Raw genomic sequence first — 5776 nt, forward strand, 5'->3', positions numbered from 1 at the left:
AAGCTGTTAACCTCTGGAGAGGGTGTGTTTTTTAAAAGTCGGTGTCATAGTGCTTCAACCTGACGTGTTCCTCACATTCCAGAGTAATTTCCATATTAGCCCAAACACAGCAAAACAGCGATTTGAGAATGGGTGGGTATGCGTCCCTGACCTGTTACAGCTGTGATGGTCATGACAGGTTGGGAAGTATGTGTTCACAAATGTCTTTCTTTTAAATGGAAGGATAGTTCAGATTATTCCGATCAATAAGAGTTTCTTCCGAGCTCTGCATTCTGGTAGTTTCCTTCAATTTCTAATAAGAGCTGTGGACTGAGCTGCTGTTGAATCAACACAGTGCTATGGGACAAGTGTCGTCTGGAGTGTGACTGAAGCCATCAATCTGAAATCAAACAGGAAGCCCTGTGCCCCACAGATAAAGGCAGGCTGGGGAAAAAATGTCCAAGTCAGTCAGAATGAGGTAAAAGAGTGTCTCGTAAAGTGCACATCACTTCCCTGGGGTGAGGGAGAGAGGTTGCGGAAAGCCACACCAGAACCGTATTCACCGGGCAAACATGCCTGAGTCAGGAAGAAGGCTGCGGCAGCAGGAGTCCTGGGGCGCCGCAGTGGGAAGGTGGGTCCAGTGTAAACAGTGGTTCCTGTCACCTCAAACATGTGCAGTCCCCCAGCTGGTGACCAGCTGGTGACCGGGGATGCGGGGGCCTTCCCTGCGTAAGTCCCCACCCCTGGAATCCACCATCTGTATCTGGGATGATCTCATCGCTGCGGCAAGGAGGGCTTCATGGATCTCTCCACAGAGCACGTCCCAGACACAGCAAGCCCCCATCTCTGGGGTCAGCAGAGGGGCAGAACTGATCCAGCGACCTGCGGCCACTTGGTTTGGATTATCGCTGCTGTCCTTATTTTTTTTTTAAAGAAATGATCACAAAGGCTACAAGGAAACAAACCAAGTATTTCAAATGAGGCCAAAGGTTTGGTGGCACTAGGTACAACAGAAGAAAGGCTTACTGAAGCCGAGGGGGCCAGCTTTCCAGCACCGCCCGGCAGCGCCTGCCCTGTGACTCTCAGTGACTTAACCTTAAGAGATTAGAAGAGCTCCATTTACCGAAACTTACTTGACCACAGACATCCTTAAATCTTAAGATGCTGATTAGGGGCTGGCCCCGTGGCCGAGTGGTTAAGTTCGCGCGCTCTGCTGCAGGCGGCCCAGTGTTTCGTCAGTTCGAATCCTGGGCGCGGACATGGCACTGCTCATCAGACCACGCTGAGGCAGCGTCCCACATGCCACAACTAGAAGAACCCACGACGGAGAATACACAACTATGTACCGGGGGGCTTGGGGGAGAAAAAGGAAAAAATAAAATCTTTAAAAAAAAAAATAAGATGCTGATTAGACTGCGTACAGACGTCAATTAGACAGGCTCTGCCTGGATAGAAGGAGATGGCCGTGGATGGTTTCACAGATAATCTCTGTAAAAAAACTATAAAAAATTTGTTTCTTGTGTATAATACATATACAGAAATATAATATTATAATTTTAAATCAAAAATGGCCATATTTTGCATTTTCGAGTAAATATTTTTTTTAATTAATGGACTATTTTTTAGAGAAATTTTAGGTTTTCAGAAAAATTAAGCAGAAAGTAGAGAATTTTCCGATCTACCCTTCCCTCCCCTCCCACAGTTTCCGCCATTATTAATTTGTGTTTAGTGTGGTAAAATTGTTTTTAAAAGAAAAAGTATTATTAGCATTGATTTTTTTTTTCCCCCACATGTGTGACAGTAATGCTGCTTGGAAGACAGTTTGAGAAAATTTGAGGCACATGCTCTTCAAGGTCCCTTTCGGCCTCTCTGGAAAAAGAGTGAGAAGCTTTCCTCTGCGAAGGGCTTTCCACTTGAGAACAGATATAGGAATGGGGCGAAGCTGCAGAAATTTTATAAAACAGCTTGTTACATCACCAATAGCATGTCATTTGTCTCAAAGCATTTTCTTCCCTGTGCTAGTCTGTTAGAGCCAAATGGTCATCCTGTCGGTTTACTGCTCGTCTGAAACACAAGGACGCTGGAGCACAAGGCAAACTGGCCCAAGTCATGCAACTAATTTCGGAGAAAGGAAGGTAAACTGCCTGACCGGCCACCACAGGCTGGCTCTGCCAGCCCGCAAGGCGCATCCGAGAGCACAAGTGGACATGCGCTGGTTTACGGACTCCTGGAAGCCTGAAACCGGGCGTGACACTCAAAGGTGAGAAGGGCTGGCCTCAGGACCAAGGACAGGACGCTCTGTCCCAGGGAATTGGGAGGCCAACCTGAGACACTCAATCCCCTCCATCAAGTAACTGACTGAAGCTGAGATGTATTCAAGACACGTCTGCCCTCAGTGCCCGTGTCAGAGAGACACTGCCGGGCTCACTCAGACTCGCCTGGATCCAGTGTGCAGTGAGTAAGTCTCTTTTTCTTAAAGCAGTTTACAAGTGCTGGACTGCAAGAAGCTCACCCAAAGCTTACCACACTCCAACACCGGATTTTTCTCTTCCAATCTTGATCCACACAGATGCATGGTATTTATATAGCTCACATCACAGTTCATAGCCAAAGTTCTTTTCCAATTCTTTTGGGTAAGGTAACTCATGATTGACTTTGAGATTCTATATAATTATATTATCAATCCTAATAATGGCTACACAATATTGCACTATACTGACGTGTTAGATAGTGCTATTGCCCTATTTTTGGACATATGTTACTTTTAGTTTTTAGACAGCCAACATAATGTTTTGTACATATTGTTTTCTTGTATAGGAATTTAAAGTTTTTATTTCATTGCACTAAATATTCAGAAGTTGAATTACTACTCCAAGAGAATAATCCAGTTTTTATCTTTTTATTTTGAAATAATTTTAAACTTACAGAAGAGTTGCAAGAATAGTGCAAAGAACTCTCATACCACCAGGTGAATATTTCTCAACAAGAACAACCGTTTTTTTCCTTTTAGGTGAGGAAGATTGGCCCTGAGCTAACATCTGTTGCCAATCTTCCTGCTCCCCCCCCTCCCCCCACCAAGCCCCAGCACATAGTTATATCCTAGTTGTAAGTCGTTCTAGTGGGATGCTACCACAGCTCAGCTTCTGTAGGTCCTTACCCAGGATCCGAGCCCGCAAACTCGGGGCTGCCGAGGTGCAGAGCAGAACCTAACCGCTGCGCCACCAGCTGGCCGCAGAACCACTGCTTGCAAGGGCGCTTCCCCTGCAGTCGGCCTGTCTGACTGACGTTTCTGGCTGTTTGGGGCATTCGCGTCCCCGGTGCAGCTGCCCACCGTGAGAGTCTCCAGTGTGGAGGAAAGCCTCGACAGGGCACGCCACAATAAGACCCACTTCAAACCCGCTGTGGTATCTATCCACCCCCTGAAAAACCAGATGGCTACCAAAATTAAACGTTCTGAAACTGTGCACAAAATCTGTCTTCTGGTCCCAAACCATCTCGTCATAAGCCTCTGATCCATCTCTCTTTTCCTCAAGTTTCTACAGACGTTACATCATTTCTTACGCAGCCGATGGGGTCTCAGCGTGGTCCTCCTTCCGATGCCCCATCCCTGCGTCAACTCGGGCGATTAGGGCCCCGCTGGTGAGTCACGCGTCCTGCGGGGGAGGGGTCGCCCACAGAAACAGCGCCGGCTGGGAAAGCTCTCCCGCTACTTCCTTCCAGCCGCCCGCGCCCACTTTGCCTCCGTGTTATCTGCACCTGGGTTTATTTCTTTTCCTTGAAAGCAAAGGCCTTTGATACAGTTTTCCCAGAATGTGATTTCACCAAGATTTCTTTTTATCTTTTCTTCCCCCACAGCAATCCCTTGACTAAAATCAAGGCCCCCATTGTCACCGCACAGCCTCCCTGCACCCATCCCTCCTTCTCAGCTTCCGTGGAATTTGTGAAAGGGAGAACAATCTCAAATCAGTAGGAGCACAAAGGCCCCGTTCGTAGGACCGGCGTGTTCACTGGGCTGAGTCATCTGGGTGTATTTCAGCAACGCTCAGGGGCACCTGTGGGTCACCTGAACACCCTCTCCTCGCAGTGTCCTGGCTCGGTCCGCCCTCTCCCTCAAGATCCCCCGCAGGCCCCCCGGGGCCCAGCAGACAGCCTTGCCCCACAGGAGACTCCTTTGAAGGTTAACCGATCAAATTTGCATTTGAATTAGGGCTGAAAACCTATGGGAACTCGTTTCTAAAGGTGCCGCTGCAGGCGTCCTGACGGGCGGGGGCAGGACTCTCCCTGCTCCCTCCTCCACCGCCCTGTACGCCCCTCCTGCCCTGTCTGTCTGCTCCCTGCTCAGGCTTCAGGACCCAGTACCCAGACTGCAGTCTCCCAGGGATCTAAGGGTTTAACGTGATCGTTCAGGAGCAAATTATCCTCCACAGGTCAAATCAAAGTCACACTACCATCCCGCCCCCAACCCCTGCGGAACCAAAATGCAAACAAAAGCGTCTGACCCTCCTTCTGGTTACACGTTCCAGGAGAGAGACCCCTCTCCGAGGGACAGGCCACCCTCTGCTGCAGCTTCTCTGGTGTCCTGTCTCCAGTGCTCTGTAGCTAACTCAGTCCTCCTGTCTCCGATCTGTAAGGGCCGTTGCCAGAGCTGTGGCCTGATAAAAATACTGAAAAACCATTTGATTTTGGCCACAACTGCCTTCTTTTCCAGCCTCAAAGTCAGCTCTCATCGCCTGACAAATATGAGCATATTTCGGATCCGAATATATGGAATTTGGCCTCTCCTAGAATAGCTGGTCATCCCACAATTCCCTCTGCCAACCTCCTGTTCCCTCTCCTGGCATCCTTTCTCTTACTTCTTTCTCACTTTCACATGCCGTGTCTCAGCTATACACTTTCCAGTAATAACACATGCTGCTTACTGAGAGCCCTGTGATGCACCAGGGACCTCTCTCCAGTCGCACGTAACCTGCAGATTCGAAAGCTCAGCATAATTGGAAAGCTGAGGTCACATCCCTCATTACTGGTACAGCCGACTCAAGCCCAGCCTTTCTCCTACACGCGCTGCTCTTCTTTATGAGTGATCTGCAAGGTGATCAAGTCAACAGGTCAAAACAGGTTATCCTTTTCCTGGAGCACTTACATTTAAGAGCACATGCCACGGCACTGAAAAGCTCCGGCCACTTAAGGGATGGATGGCTAGTGACGGAATTTCAGGCAAGGCTGTGCAGAACAGTTCAGCAGAGCACTGGCGCAGGGCCCCCCTGTTCCATGGTCCCACTCAAGAAGGCTGGAGCTGCAAAGACCTCAGCGACCACCCATTCCTGCCCTTCACTTTACAGAGAGGTGAAAACGATTCTCCCTGAGGTTATAGAGCTGGGGAGGGGACGGGCAGGGGCCTGAGGAAGCAGCTTCCAGGCAGGGCACTTTCCATGGCAGGTGAGCCTGGTTCACCGCCCCACCCTCCCCCCAACGCTCCAACCCCGGCATTTTCTCTGTCTGGAGGGCACTGGCCCACCTGTTCAGTCCTCCCAACCTCTGTGTCCAGAGGGGCAGAGTTACTGCTGGGGATCCCCGAAGGGCCCCTCGTCTCCTCAGGGCGCGTGTTTGTTTAGAATTGTAAACACTTCTTTTCACGCTAGGGGCTTAGAGCCAGCTCATCCCGAGGGTCCCCTTTAGGTCGTTGAGACTAGGATTCTAAAGGAAGATGATTCTTCAGGTCCCATCCAAATCCCGAATTCCTGTGATTTGATGACATCAGGACTGTGAATAATCAGACTGGCCTGAAGCCAGGATGGGC

This window comes from Equus przewalskii, chromosome 28 (assembly GCF_037783145.1).
Source record: "Equus przewalskii isolate Varuska chromosome 28, EquPr2, whole genome shotgun sequence".
NCBI lineage: Eukaryota > Metazoa > Chordata > Mammalia > Perissodactyla > Equidae > Equus > Equus przewalskii.